Source organism: Pseudonaja textilis, chromosome 1, assembly GCF_049901715.1.
Source record: "Pseudonaja textilis isolate UNSWEBS1 chromosome 1, rPseTex1.2, whole genome shotgun sequence".
In the NCBI taxonomy this organism is placed as follows: Eukaryota; Metazoa; Chordata; class Lepidosauria; order Squamata; family Elapidae; genus Pseudonaja; species Pseudonaja textilis.
Genome location: NC_141990.1, coordinates 121787823 through 121804679, shown reverse-complemented (window position 1 = coordinate 121804679; position 16857 = coordinate 121787823). Strand labels below are relative to the sequence as shown.

General features: G+C 38.1%; 1 protein-coding gene across 9 annotated transcripts in view; it reads right to left on the bottom strand.

Moving 5' to 3' along the window:
• The window catches only part of KHDRBS2 (KH RNA binding domain containing, signal transduction associated 2), a 462416-nt gene that overhangs the window by 183567 nt on the left and 261992 nt on the right, over positions 1–16857 (bottom strand). The window lies entirely within an intron of this gene.

Here is a 16857-nt window from a genome sequence, read left to right as displayed (position 1 = left end):
GTTTCCATCTCCTTCATAGCAACTTCCCTTTGCGTCATGTGACCATGAAGAGGAGAGGCTTAAGAATGGAAGAATTGGCAGTATTTTGATCCACTATCCAATTGCCTCACTGGGATGTACTGAGGATTTAAACAAATATATATTCCATAATCTTTGACCAGCTGCAGCCCACTTGTGAATTTATTTTTTTCTTGGATGGTTTGTTTCACTACACCAAACTGAGTGCCTTCTGTTCTGTTTGCAGAGAGCTATCCTGCTAATGAACAGACAGAATTCCAGATCCCCTTTAAAAAATATTTTTAAAGTTCCATTTGGTTAAAAAGAATGAAAAGAATCATTCATGCTGTATAATAGGACAATAAGCAAATGCCTATCTCTGATTCATTGTTTAGCTGAATGGAATGAAAAAAGCAGAAACACATCATCACTTTGCAATGCAAACTTCAACCTTTATGTGTTTCCATGTGATGTCAATGCAAGTATGAAAGGTAGAACTTGCATGGTGACATCGTGATGCATTTCTGTGCCATTGTGTCTAGCTGTACTTAGGGTGCCAAGGGGGTTGGCACATGTAACTGCTATCTAGCTTGGATCCCTTACAGGAAACCCCAAACCCCTCATCAGTATCTTAATTTAGTTGCCCTGGTTGGGCAAAGTACATTTGCAAAGGGAAAGAAGTCTTCTGGAAAGAAGTCAGAATTCCATTGACCAGCTTTTTGATGGAGATACAGCTTTGCTCCCTGTGACCACTGGACTTTTCCAGAGCGGTGGGCAAACTTGATCTCTCCTGGACAGGACTCCCTCTTAAGTGGCAGGATGGAGTTCTAGCTGGGTTGTGACTTGCTGCAATACTTGATGTTAGAAAGCATCGGTGCAGTGCGATTCCATAGAGATAATCAGACTAAAGAGAATGAATCTGGCATGGTGCAAGTGGAACTTGTTGCCTTGCCAACACGCCCACCCCATCTATTTGTTATTGTAAAACTGATTTACAATTATTTGCATGCCACTTACTTGACTGACTGTGGGCAGCATACAAAATCCATTAAAAGTCTAGCGCTCATAAAATCCAGTGTTCAACATCCATACTTTTAAAGGAAAGCAAGCAAGTTGACCAGTGTTTGCACTATTTGCACCTGTGCCGCCTGCGGTCCTATCTAAGCATATCACACAAAATTGTCTATTACAACGTCTTACCTGTCAATGACTTCTTCAGTCTCAATCACAATAATACACAGGCAGACAACTGATACAAACTCAAAGTAAACCACTCCAACTGGATTGCAGAAAATACGATTTCAGCAACAGAGTGGTCAACATCCGGAACACCCTACCCAACTCCATTGTTACAGCCTCAACCCTTTACAGCTTCAACCTCAAACTGTCTACCGTGGTCCTCACCCCATTCCTAAGAGGTCCTTAAAGGGGGCATGCATAAGTGCAACAGTGTGCCTGCCGTCCCTGTCTTACTGTCCCCATTTATCTGTATTTACTCCCTTTGTTCTTGTTTATGTTCATATACTTGCTATCTTGTACATGTTTGACAAACAAACAAACTAATAAATAAATATTCATCTGTGCCTTATTTAGAGACTTAAACCTGCCTGAATCATGCAGAGAGCTGTTTTGCTTTAATCTGCACCATATAAATCTCACAACTTTGATTCATCTCCTATTACAATGAATTTCTCACAGCACAGATTCCATGCATCTTCGAGATTTTAAAATGACATTATTAATTGTAAAACATTAGAAATCTAAGTGACATACAATGCAGCCTATCAAATAAATCTCCGTGCCTACTTCTTCACAATCGTGAAGCAGAATCTTGGACTATTTCTTCTGATAAAATAATTCATTTTGGTGTCCTTCAAGAAAGGAGTTCTGCAATGTGCAAGCATTCCTCTCTTGATTCTAAAGGCTTATTGGAAAGATTAATGCATTTCTTGGCTTCATCTAGGAGCTGAAACAATATGCTTATTTATATCAGCCTTCTGTGCTGAAAATAATAAAAACATTTTAAATGACATGTCTTATTTCTGTCCAAATGACACAAATAATTATGTACAAAGCAAAAGGTAGTTTCCAGAACAGCACTTTTTGATTGCAGCTTTGAAAATCATAATAATCATTCATTTGCTGCTGCTGAGATTTACTTGGAGAAATTGGCATATTCTGTAGTCAACCTAGTTAAATAAATAGAGGAAAAATATGTATCATTCTGATTGCCATTCAAAGTAATTATAAAAAAGACAGGTGTACTAAATGATGAGCTTCAAGATAATTCTACTAAAAAGACACCCCAATCAGTTTCTTTTAGTTAATATTATTTGCATTTTCAGATGGAATTCTTCTTTTGTTGTTATTGTTTTTCAGAATTAGAAGGAATCTCATTCTTTGGATTTATTTTCTCTGATGATGCCCCAGTAATGATGGCAATGATGTTCCTAATTCAGTATATTTTAGGTTTAACTTTTATAATTATATCTTGTGTTTGTTGTTGGTTTATTATTATTGTTTATATTGTATTTTGCTCAGAGTCATACCATCTGAGTTGCATTGCTTTATATCTTTTAAAATAAACAAATATCAGAATTTTAATTGCATAGTACTGTTAGGTGCATCCTAAGAACCAAGCAGCACAAAAATTCACGTGCTACTTTCCTATTGCCATTACAATGTGAAATTCTCTCAGTTTTTCCACTTTGTGACATAAAGCAGCTGATATAAGAGTAATAGTATTCCATTCCTGGAATTGTGAAGCAATCAATTCGCAGGTTTATCTTATTTCAGAAAGACAATTCATTGACAAATGGATATATTGTCTGTATCTGGCTATAAAACTTGCTCAAAAATATTAGGTATAGGGAACACCCAGGCACATGTATTCAGGTTGCCCTTGACTTATGACCACAACTGGGGCCAGAATTTCTGTTGCTAAATGAGTCATACCCAATTTTACAGCTTCTTTTGCCATGGTTATTAAGCAAATCACTGCAGTTGTTAAGTGAAACATGCAACTTAAGTGAATTCAGCTTTCCACATTGACTTTGCTTGTGGGAGGATGGCTGGGAAGGTCTCAAAAGGCAATCATATGATTCCAGGATTCTTCAACCATTATAAATATCTGCTGGTATGCTAAGCCTCTGAAATTCAATCACCTAACTGTATGGAGGCTATGACAGTTGTAAGTATGAGGTCTGGTTGCAAGTCACTTTTCTCATTGCTGTTATAATTTTGAATGGCCACTAAATGAATGGTTGTAAGTCAAGGACTACATGTAGTACTTTGGAGACCTAGAACCAAATCTGAGTGTCAACCATCGATAATATTCCTCAGTCTCTGAGGTAGAAACCCAAAGCAGAGAGACGAATTTATCTTTTCCTAGAAAAGATCCTGAAAGTAATCCATTCAGTCTATTCAGGGGCGAAATAGGCTTGGCTCATGTTATCTAAGTGCATGAACCAGGGCTGTCTGCATATATTTAGTATAACTCTTTGTGATGCCCCAGCATTAAGTGATCTGACTTTTGCCTTCCCTCATGGATGCTTTCTTAGAAAATTTTAACCTGATTATCCCTTTTTGCTTTCTTGCTGAACATTGGTTACTAGTAAGAAGAGCCTCTGTTCCTATGAACTTTGACTGTTTTTAAATGTTAGCTTTTGCCTCACAAGTCCCCTTGCTATTGTTTGTTAACACTGAATCAGTATCTTATTATCTTTATTTTGTGAGCCAAGGCGATCTATTGATTTGTTGAATATAAGAACCTACCATTTTGCTATTTAGGGACACAAAATAAATCAGAAAAAATATCTGATGAAAAGAGGTCATTATGGAAATGGATTTCGAGACTCATTTCTCCTTTTGGCAAATTAGTCATGAAGTGCAATGTCTCATCCCTTCAAAAAATAAGATTTTGAAAAAGACTGATGGACCAGCTTTTCATGAGAAAACTTGATACAGTATCATTGCTTCCTAAAATCCAGGAGAAGATGGTACTTCTGCCCTTTTTCATGTACCAAAGTAAATCAGACTCACAAGTTTCAGAGAATTTTGAGCCATGGCTGAATTTCTGTTCAATTATCATATAGAACCTGGCAGCCGAGTTCATTTTTATTCCCCAAATCTTCAAAAACACTTGGATGGTAATTGATGATTGTCTTCTCTTTAGGACAAGAAGTCAGGACAACTCTCGCCCCAAGCTGCTATAAGTTGTACAGTAGTTTTTTTTAAAAAAAAACAGGCTTATTCTAATCTTATCAATTAGCATCCTAGTAGAGCCTGCTCAACCCATGCTGAAGAAAAATAGGAAGCTGACAAATATTATTTTCAGTTTAACTCCTGCTCACTTTGTCTAAGCTCCTGAATGGTGCTCCAAACCTCATAGAGGCTCAGGAGCCAGGAAGTAGGGTGAAAAAAGTATGTCTGATACACTTTTGTTCTACATCTTTATGAAAGCCCAAAGATGCTTCTTTAAAGTCCTATGAGAATAGTACATGTGAGATCCCCATAGAATTGAACTTCTAAGAAGAAAAAAAGAAGAGAGAATTACATCAACACAGTGGGATATTTGGCCAGCTGTTTGATTTGGTGTACTATTTGTTACACATAATTATCTTAAAACTTTTCTCTTGTCCATGCTAGAGAGAGCTGCTGGGAATCATAGTTCAACAGTATCTTAAGGATGAAAGATTCCCCTTTTCTTTCGTGGACAGTATTATCAGCTCATTGCTATACATGTTCAGTATTGTGGCCCACCAGAGGCAGGCGGAGTTGGCAGCAGAGTCAGACAGTAGTGAGGAGGCTGCAGAAGGCTCGGATGAGGGTTCTGCATCAGAGGCAGAGATGGGGCAAGAACAGGCTGGCAGTCATCAGCTGCCTTCAGGCTCGGACAACAGTAAGGTGGGGGAGCTTCTGGAACTGATTTCCAGCCTGCAGATGTGCAGAGCTGTCAAAAGGAAGGCACAATTAAGAACTCAGCATCAACATGGGGGTAAGGCCATAGGTGGACAATGAAAGGCCCCTCCCATCAGGATTAAAAAAGAAACAAAGGGGGAGGAAGCTTTTGCAGGAAACAACTTGTTCATTCATTCGTTCATTCGTTCCAGCCTCATAGAGATTTGTCCATATAACCCAGCCCTTCCCTGCCAGCTCTGAGTGTGGAACTATTTACCAGGCAGCATTCCAGAATTGATAAGGTCTGAGCTAATTAGCATACCTTTGCAAGACTGTTTGCCAAGCCATTGCCTGACTGTGAATGAAATAAATTCACATTAATGTAATAAAAAAGGTTTTACTCAGAATTGACTAAGCACTTTTGGGGGTGGCCTGGGACAGAACAGTCAGGAAGAAGACAGGAGTATATAAGTACGAAATCAGTTGACATGTAGACAACCAGTTTGGTGAAGGCACCAGACTAGAAAGCATGAGATCAAATCCCACCTTATCCATAAAAGCCAACTGGGTGATGTTGGGCCACTCACTCTCTGTCAGCCCAACTCACCTCACAGGATTGTTGTGGGGACAATAGGAAGAAGAAGGGCTGTTGTGTGGGTTTGCTACTTACTTACAAAAAAATAATAATAATAAAGGCAAAGTACAAATAGATAAATACACATAAAACACCATTTTTGAAATTTTTAACTAAAGAAGAACAAGAATGAAAAAGGTCAAATAACAAACTGGAAGCAAGAATGACATTTTATTTGACAGGAATGAGAGATATAATTGAGTATTTTTGTAATATAATGTAATTCAAAACTTCACTCAGAAATAATGAAGCAAACTCAACACTGACATTTTGATGTAACCCAAGGAAACATTTTTTTTATTAAAAGCAGTGAACTAATGCGTTCCTTTTTAAATTGTTATACTAAGACCTTAACTGGAAAATGAAGGGAAAAAACAAATGAAAGGAAATAACACCGCTAATTTTAAAATAACCATCCTATTAAGAGATAAAACCCTCACTCTCCTTTAGATCTATTAAAGCAATTAACTTGTTAACATGCAGTTTTGGCATGCATAACTTTGGTAGTAAATAAAAGTTTTCTAATTAAAATCTTATTATTACTATGTAGCAAGTTTCCTAAATGCCCAATAATCTCTAATTTGACAATTATGTACAGTCACATCATGTGATTGAAAAATTACTTTTCAAACTATTTATGACTAGAGTGAACACACACACACACACACACACACACACACAGACAGAGGGAGGTTTAGATAGATATCTGAAATGTAACATTTTCAATTATTTTATAAATCCAGCCTAATTTCTCCATCATTAGATATCACCTATATGTTAGAAAACCATATTCTGTAAAAGGACAAGGACAGTTTCTGTCTTGAGCATCCTGTTGAATCCTTTAAATCCAACACTGCCATGTTCATCAAGGCATGGAAATAACTGCTTTCACTCTTAAGGAGAGAATCTTTTCCATTTCTTTGAACTGTAACAACCATGTAACAACTGTTACTGTAAAAGGATTCTTGTTGGGGAGAAAATAGGAGAAGGAAGGTGTGTGGGATATGTTGCCCGCATTGAGTTATTTGTAAAAAGCAATAAAGATGGGATCAATACAAATAAACTAAAGTAAGGCCCTCTACATTAAGATTGAACAGTCCTCTCTCAACAGAGAGGAAGGGATACGACACAGAGGTGGTATTCAGCAGGTTCTGACCAGTTCTGGAGAACTGGTAGAAATTTTGAGTAGTTTGGAGAAACCGTAGTGGAAATTTTGAATAGTTCAGAGAACCAGTAGTGGAAATTTTGAGCAGTTCAGAGAATCAGCAAATACCACCTCTGACTGGCCCCGCCCCCATCTATTCTCTGCCTCCTGAGTCTCAGCTGATGGGCTGGGTCTTCTTTTGTTCCCCTGCACATGAGAAAGGAGCTGGGAAGCAGGTTAGTGGGGTGGGGAGGAAATTGGGATTTTACAGTATCCTTCCCCTGCCACGCCCACCAAGCAACACTGCACCCACCAAGGCATGCCCACAGAACCAGTATTAAACATTTTTTAAATCCTACCACTGATACAACACCACCTATCTCCTGTTTACAACAGTCCTTTCAGCAGTTCCAAGAAGACTCCACACCCATTTGCACCATTCAGGTGAGCCCGAGGGCACAGATGAACCTCCAAGTGGCCTCAATGATTCTCAGAATGAGTGCTAATGATCAGATGACTGCAAGGAATATAAACTCTTCTATCCTCCAACATTCAATCAGAACTGAAGAAGCTTCTTGGATGAAAGGTCTTCAAGGAAAAAATAAAATCCATAAAAAGGTCTTCAAGGAAAAAATAAAATCTTTTGAAAAGGCACCTTTGGGACTGAGATGACTGAGAATCTCCATGGATAAACTAAACACATTTTTTTTATTTCCTTAGGTTGCTTTACTAAACTGAACAGGTTTTATTTTTCTTAGCCATGGCCTGCAGGTTTGAGTATGTCTAGTGAAGTCTCTAGATCTCCCTTTGCTCTTATATCTGGTCCTGCACCCACAATGTTACCCCCCCCCATTTTTTTTAACCTTTTCTCAAACGCTTAGTGGTGTTTCCTCTTCACAACAATCCTTTGGAAGATACTTCCCCTTCCTTGAGAAACTCACCAGTTCTATGGTTTCCCTAATAACTCCATTTGTGTTAGAACTCTTTAATCCGTTCCTCTGATCCCTTTCCCTTTCCATAGACCTACTTATCTCTTTCCTATGTTCTGCTAATTACAAGCTCTGGCCGCTGATTCTAGACCTCCATTATTTCATTGCTTCTCATGACAATTCATTAGTAATATGCCCCAGCTTTATTCATTTCTCAGACTTTACCACAAAGTTAAGACAAATGATATAAAAGTCAATGCATAAAAAGCATTTCTAGGAGAATAAAAATACAACCCGGACCTTTGTTCATCACAGTGAATGATTATTAAACTGAATGTAAGCCACAACTTTACGATGTATCACTCTGGTCTGATGGTTAACTGCATAAAGAGTAATAAATGTGCTAGCCCTTTTAAATAAAAATAGCACATGAAAAACTAGACAGCCTTCCTGGAACTCTTAAATAAAGCATCTCTCAGATCTTGAGACTTAATAGCTTGAGAATATGCTGTGCCTGTGTATATTTTATGGTTTGTAATTTGTGGATGCAATCATATGCTAAGGCTATTGGCTCCGCATATAGTTCTGGTTAGTGTTTGTAGCACATTGCACTATGGAAGATTAGGGGAAATTGATATGTAGCCCCTCACATCTGTGGCTGGATGAGTGATGGTGGTACTGGTGGTAACAAGGAAGGACGAGTTTATGTGTGGATTAGTATTCCACTTTTTATATTTCCAACACTTAATAAATGTTTTTAAGAGACCAAGATCAAATGAGAACATTAAATGGAGAGAAGGACCTATACATTGACTACCGCGTTGACTGTATCAAAAGTAAGTCACACAACCCGCAACTCAGCTTTAACCTTCAACCACAACCCTACTCCAACCAATCCACCATCACCCAAGACTAGGCACACATGCCCCAACTACCTCAATTCCAACTACAGCTGACCTTAAATGCAAGCTACTCAATGCAAGAAGCCCAGTGAATAAAATACCTGAATTTCTCCTCTTACTAAATATGGCTAAATTCGACATCATATTTGTCTGTGAAACATGGCTCAATGCATCTCTCCCTGACTCCATTACCACAGTAAGAGACTATCATGTTTATTAAGCAGACCATGAAATTTGTAGAGGAGGTGGTGTTGCTATCTTCTATAAAAAGTCCTTACATCTAAAAAACATCCACGTTACGAAAGAGCTTGCTCTTCCTGAGACCATCATCTGTGAACTATCCTTAAATATCACATTTCGATTCTTACTATGTTACAGAGCCCCTGATTATGACATCGAACATGTAAACAAGCAAAAATCACTACTAACATGGGCAACATCCTCCCCACACACTTTTATCTTTCTTGATGACTTCAACCTACCTCATATTGACTGGACCCTAAATGAATGTACAACTGAACCCATATATGCAACCTTCTACAATGCTGTTACAAATCTGAGACTGGAACAACTAGTAACCAACAATGCTAGACTTAACAACTGCCTCGATCTCATCTTCTGCAATAGTTTGAATTCAATTTATGGAATACAAATTAAAGAACCCTTTTCCAACAGTGACCACAACATGATTGACTTTTGTCTCAACATACGTCCACACAAAAATCATCACAATCCCCAATTATAATTTCAAAAAAGGCAACTATGATCTTATAGACAACCATCTCTCATCCCTTGATTGGCAATTTCTATTCACTGGACGCAATACTTTTGAAGACCAATACAACATATTTTTACTTGAAGTCAAAAGAGTCATCAAACGATATATACCAATAACAACTCCAAGAACCAGAAAAAACAGATTACCCATAACAATAAGGAAGCTTCAATCCAAAAAGAGATACTTTGGCGGAAAAACAAATCTGTTCACGTTGCCAACTTCAAAAGCTGATACAAAAATTTATGCCACCAGATAAAGACTGAATGTCCCAATTATCACATCAAACAAGGGGGAAATGTTCTATGCACCAATTCCACCCGTGCTTTTTACAATTTTGTAAACAACAAACTAAAAGACTCAAGGTCCATTCCACCCCTCAAAGGACCTAATGGTAAAGACTGCAACGATGACACCATTAAAGCCAACCTCTTTAACACATTCTTTGGCTCAGTATTTGTAAACAGTAATGGATCATGCCCAGAATTTCCTAGCTGAACCACAGAAAACTACAATGATCTAATACATATCGATTTTACAGAAGACAACATTGAAAAAGCACTATGCAATCTAAAACCATCTCTATCTATTGGACTGGAAGGAATATGTGCCTACTTCTTAAAAAAGCTAACCACTGCCATAGCTGAACCTCTAAGCATAATCTTTGAAAAATCTTACCTACTCTCTAATAAATAATTTAGATTCAGAAAAAAAACCTATCCTGCAATCTGCAACTCTTACACTGCAAAAACATATGGACTACACAACTCGATCAGAGCAAAGCAATAGACACAATCTACATAGACTTCTGTAAAGCCTTTGATTCAGTGGTACACGATAAACTACTCCTAAAATTAAAATCTTATGGTATCTCTGGACACCTGCATAACTGGACAGAAGCATTCCTGTCAAACAGACAACAAATGATCAAAATTGGGGGTGTCCTATCAAATTCTGTACCTGTCAATAGTAGTGTCCCCCAAGACAGTGTTCTAGGACCAACTCTCTTCATACTCTACATAAATGACCTCTGTGATCACATTAAGAGCAACTGCATTCTCTTCGCAGATGATATAAAGCTGCTCAATACCACAGACAATACTGCTACCCTTCAAAAAGACCTTGACTATGTATCAGAATGGTCAAACAAATGGCAACTTCAAATCTCAACAAATAAATGCTCTGTCCTACATATTGGCAAAAAAAATCAGAAAATAAAATATAAGCTGAATAGTCAAGACCTTGTTGATGAAACAAGCTCTGTAAAGGACCTTGAAGTACTCATTTCTAATGATCTAAGGGCTAGAGCCCACTGTAACTACATAGCCAAAAAGGCATTAAGAGTTGTTAACCTAATCCTATGTAGCTTTTTCTCTGGTAATATCACACTACTAACTGGAACATACAAAACATTTGCTAGACCAATACTTGAATACAGCTCAACAGTCTGGAACCCACATTACATATCTGATATTAGCACAGTTGAGAAAGTCCAGAAATATTTCACAAGAAGAGTTCTCCACTCCTCTTCTCATTGCAGAATACCTTATGCCACCAGACTTGAAATTCTAGACCTAGAAAACCTTGAATTATGCCATCTTCGGTCTGATCTAAGTATGGTATATAAAATCATACATTGCAATGTCCTACCTGTCAATGAATACTTCAGCTTCAACCATAACAACACAAGAGCACACAATAGATACAAACTCAAGGTTAACTGCACCAAACTTGATTGCAGGAAATACGACTTCAGCAACAGAGTGGTCAATGTCTGGAATACTCTACCTGACTCTGTGGTTTCTTCCCCAAACCCCAAAAACTTTAACCTTAGACTGTCTACTATTGACCTCATCCTTTTCCTAAGAGGTCTGTAGGGGGCGTGCATCAGCGCACCAACGTGCCTACCATTCCTGTCCTATTGTTTCTTTTATTTTTCTTATATGTACCCATTTCATGTATTCATAACTATGTATATACTTATACCTATTATCTTGTAAGCGATTGACAAATAAAATAAAATAAAATTTTAAAATAAAAAAAAAACAGTGAGGAAAATTAACCAGTGGAACAGCTTGCCTTTAGAAATTGTGGGCACTCCATCAATGGATATTTTTAAGGAGGGACAAGACAGTCACTTCTTTGAAATGGTATAGGTTCTCCTGCTTGAGCAGAGGGCTGGACTAGAAGACCTCCAAGGTCCCTTCCAACTATTCTATTCTATTCTATTCTATTCTATTCTATTCTATTCTATTCTATTCTATTCTATTCCATTCCATTCCATCCCATCCCATCCCATTCTTAGTAAAAACAACTGGCAAAACAGGACCACAAAAACAGGTCATTCTATCAATGGGAGTGCCACTTAAAATTTTTGTGTGCTTCCTGTCTAAATTTATCATTATCTGGCTTGGGGTCCAAGCCAGATATTAAGACCAGTCTAGGTTTCAACCAAGGGACACAATGAGAAATTAAAGGTAGAGTTTCTTTTTTCAGTAAAAATAGAAGTAGAGGAAGCATGCGTTGACTCTTGGAATATTAGAATGGTTCTGTTATAGAAACTCTGGATACAGCTATGTGTTAAATGATATTATTACACTTTTTATCTTCTCTCTCTCTTTCTCTTTCACACACACACACATACACACACTCAACTCAAGATGGTGAACAGACCTAAAATGTTCCCCACCACAACAATCCTGTGTGGTGGGATGGGCTGAGAGTTCCTGGCCCCGAAATACCTAGCTAACTTTCATGTTTAACATGGGTCCAGAACTCACCATCTCCTGGTTTCTATGCCAGCATCTTCACCACTGCACCAATCTCGGTCTCAGTTGATATGTATGTTTGTACATGCATGTGAACTCCATTGTCCTACTGGGGATATCACAACTGATTGTGAGATCTGAGCCTCAACTCACTTGGAACCTATTATTTTATGCTACCGTATTTGTATAACTATTTAAGCCATAGCAGTTGGAATTTGACAGCTGCAGGCTTCAAACCTCCATTGATCCATGGATGAAAGAAATGACTACAAAAACATCAGGTCTAGTTAGATGGATTCTCTTAGTGTTTGAAATGTGAATCCATTATTGCCAATTCTTTTGTTTTCATTACAGTCATCACATTACATTCATTACAAGCCCATCCATTTCGCAGCCAAAACATGACTGACAAAACAACACTTTTTTTCCTGGCAGTTAAATCAAACTAAGATTCAGTTTTGTACAGTAATTAGTAAAAAAAATATATTCCACAATATGTACATCCATGCCATCAGCCAGGCTCTCTTAAGGCCAGTGATTGGACAATATCCATTTTACTTCATACTCCACAGAGTATGGGTCTGCTTCAATAGTTTTCTGTCTAAAATTTCTGTCCAAGATTTTTAAAATCTTGACACAAATACATTGTTCTCTGAAGACGCAAAGGATTTTACTCATGTTTGAAAATATAAAAGGTGGCTGAGGCTTTTCCCCCTTTTCTCTTCATAGCAAAAATAGCCACAACTCTGTGTGGCTTTTCACTTCAAAAGAAAGAGGAAGCCATATCTAGTGGGGATCATGCTGGGTAAAGAGAGCCAAGAAGCCCAGTCCCACACACACCTTTGAAAGAGAAATAAAAAAGCTGTCCAGAAGTTCTTCTTGCTAATTTTCAGATCCACTCCCAGAAGGATCCATAGCCATATTGTTTTACATTTTTATTTAAGACATAGATCTTGAGAGAAGATTTCTTTCTGATTAAGTGCAGGATTTAAATATGATGCTTTATTAGGCATTTTCTACCATGTATCCACTTGTTCTCTTCTACAGTTTTGGCTTCTGCTCCTTTACTATACGAAGAGATGATCACTAATGTACAATTTGTCCATCATCATCATCATAATGGTAAGCCACGCACATGTACACCAATATAAATCCAGATATTCAATGTGATTGAATCAACATTTCCCCTTGAGATAATAGAAAGCATATGTGTGTCTCAGTTGGAAATTTTAAGTGAAGCTTTACAAGAAATTTTTCACTTATGTACATACTGTATATGCTTCCCATTATCTAAATGGAACATTGGTCTGACTGTGCACATAATCACATACTCAAAACGCAAAGAAGAGTGAAAGAGGGTAGCATTTTAATGTTAAGGCACCAGAGTTTGTCTTTGACCTCTCTTTTTCCTTTCAATTGGGAAATGTAATTGAATTTTGAATGTTACCATATCCATTAAAAAAAAGGCTTAAGCCTTTTAATGATTTGCAAAACCCTATCTAGCAGCAACTAAAATATATTCTCAAGCATGGCTGTCATTCACAATAGTGCATGACAGGCAAATGAATGGTCTTACAGATGAATGACCTTGATTGTATTTTGCTGCAAACAATGGATATGTATGTTTTCTCTACACATGACAACACAAAAAATAATAATTGTGCATAAAATTAAATATCATAACTATTTTTTGAACAAAGGGTAGCGTAGACTTCTTCCAGTTATATACTCTGCTACTCTACTAGGCAAAGTAGTTACATTGCACTAAATAATTTGAACATCTATAAATGAATATTGTGAGGAATTAGCTGAACCCACTCAGGAAAATGCTTTTCCTCTGAGCTTGTGCAAACAATCCTGGGTGTTAGTTTCTTCTGGAGAATTCTATGATGTCCTTCCTTCCTTCCTTCCTTCCTTCCTTCCTTCCTTCCTTCCTTCCTTCCTTCCTTCCTTCCTTCCTTCCTTCCTTCCTTCTTTCCTTCCTTCCCTCCTTCCCTCCTTCCTTCCTTCTTCTCACTGCTATTTACAGTACAAGCAGTTTTCTTTCAACTCTAGTGGAAGGCTCTCCAAACTTTCTTTCCAAAAGGAGCTGGTCGCTTCACTTCTGGTGCTATGTGATAGTTATGAGAGATCCATTTAATATTGTCTTTCTGATTAATGAAAGCACTGAACTGAGTTTGGTATCTCAAATTACAGACTTCAGGTTGAGAAGATTGCAGTTCCATTCCATGCCAGTAGCAGCACATATGACAAATGCTTCTAATTATAAAAATGGAGCACTTACCTTCAGAATATTCTTCTTGATCTGTAACTCTGCTTCTTGATTATTTAACACCCTTAGTTGCTTTTTCTTTGTTCTCTCTACTATAAATCGCTTCAGCAATTCAAGTGAGGTATGTTCAAACCAATCATTTAACCCACCAAAAGAATGTACAAATTCTTCCCAACTTTATTTAATGAATGAATTAATTAATGGGCATTGCAAAGACTAATTAATTATAGCTGAAACCACAGGGAGAAAGTAGCCAGTTTTCAGCTCACTGGACCACACACAGTATAAATTGACAAAGTTATGTTTAGCTATGAATTACTTAAGGCTGCAATCCTCAACAATCTGTTGAGGAACCTGTCACCTTGTAAGGAACCTGTCACTCTCTAGGTCAGCCTTTCCTAACCTTGGTTCTTTCCAAATGAATTCCCTGAATTCTCAACAATAGCCATGCTTGCTGAATTGTGAGTTGAAGTCTGTACTTGGAACTTCAGATGCTCCAGGGATTAAATTACAAGCCTTCTGGCAGGTGCAAGAACTCTGTCGGGGACAGAGTTCAACCAATTCTACAAAGCACCAGAAAGGGAGGATAAGAAGCGATGGATGGAAACTAGTCAAGGAGAGAACCAACCTAGAATTAAGGAGAAATTTCCTGACTGTTAGGACAATTAATCAATGGGATGATTTGATGCCAAAAGCTTTGGATGTTCCAATACTGGAGGTTTTTAAAAGATTGGACAACCGATTTGTCTGAAATGGTGCAGGCTCTCCTACTTGAGCAGGGGGATTGGAACAGAAGACTGCCAAGGTCCTTTCCAACTCGGTTACTCCGTTATTTTGTTACTAGAAGTTTATTTCATGCTCCCTGTATACCTGAATCTGAACTGCTATGATCAAGGTGAATTGGTGCCAGATAAGACTCAACAAACTTCAAGGGGGGTGAGGAGAAGCTGGATTTGGGTCTGTTAAAGCAGTGGTCACCAACCACAGGGCCACAGCCCACTAGTGGGCTGAGACAAAATTTTTGGTGATCCATAGAGAAATGTCACCCCCAGAGTACCACCCAAAGCAATTAATCCAGACTGCATGGGAACACAAGGCTGTGCCATCCACATGGCCCTCCCCACTCACTCATTCCTTACCTGGCAAACTTTCCTGCTATTTTTCCTCCCCACCCCCCGACCATCAGCTGTTCTGCTGTACTGGGAGATTTAGATTAGCTAGAAAGCAGGAAACATTGCATTTCTTGCTTTCTAGCTAGTCTTTAGATCTTTAGATCTTAAAAGCAGAGCCGAACCTTCCTTAGGACTAAAGCTTCTATTGTTCAGTACAGACTCATTGCAAGCAAATTTTATGTGACATACTCAGATAGCTGAAGGCAGATAGATAGATCTCTGAATGATTCTGTGAGCAACTCAATCTGCCTGCCTGCTTTGCCTGATTTTGGATAAAAGTTGTTCTTTTTTTTATAAAAAATTCAATATTTACATAAATATTTATCATATTTACATATAAGCCATGCCCAGCCAGTCACATGACCACCAAGCCACACCCACAAATTAGGCCATGCCCACAGAACCGGTTGTTAAGAAATTTGAATCCCATCCCTGCCTCTGTGTGTGTGTTTGTGTGTGAGTGTGTGGGGGGGTCTGTGTGTGTGTGAGAGAGGGAGGAAGAGAGAGAGGTTAGATCAGATATATATATCTCTCTCTATCTCTCCCACCAAAGCCAACAAGCCACCATCAGTCAAAATTCATATTAGTGGTCCCCGGGATTTAAAATTATGAGTTTGATGGTCCCTGAGGTCCAAAAGGTTGGTGACCCCCTGTGTTAAGGGAATGTAGAGTCTCCAAACTGATGATGTGTTTGATCCTGCTCTGAGGCTCAGCCTGGTCATCTCCTACACTTTCTTTAGCGTGATTAGCAGTATGGGACAAGGAGAACTGCCTTCAATGGAAACCTGAAAGGCCATGAATACCTTCAAACTGATTTCACACCTCTGTTAAATTATATACACTGATCTAGGAGTTATGCTTATCTAACTTAATTGAGCATCCTCCCCTTAAAATAATAACAAGAACACCTGGGAATTCTTCAAGATGACAACATCAAGCATTCTGAAATCAAGAAGAAGATTAAAAGTGAATACATTATGAGACTGAAGAAAATTTTAAAGTCCAAAGTCAGTGGAGGAAATATAATCATGGCAATTAACATCTGGGGAATTGCAGTCATTAGATACACAGTGGAATGGTGGAATGGAACTCAAGCAAAACTAAAAGCCCTGGATAGGAAGATTAGAAAAATAATGACAATAAACTGTGCTCTTTGTCCATTAAAAAAAATGCAAGTAAATCCGATAACAAGACCTGATAATGGCTCAGAGCAGGAAAGTTGAAGAAAAAGATACATGGGCTAATTATGGCTGTACAAGACCAAGTCTTAAGAACAAGGGCATACAAATCCAGAATTACAAAGACAGAAATAGAACAAAAAATGCCACCTCTGCGAAGAAACTAAAGAAACAGTAAACCAGTTAG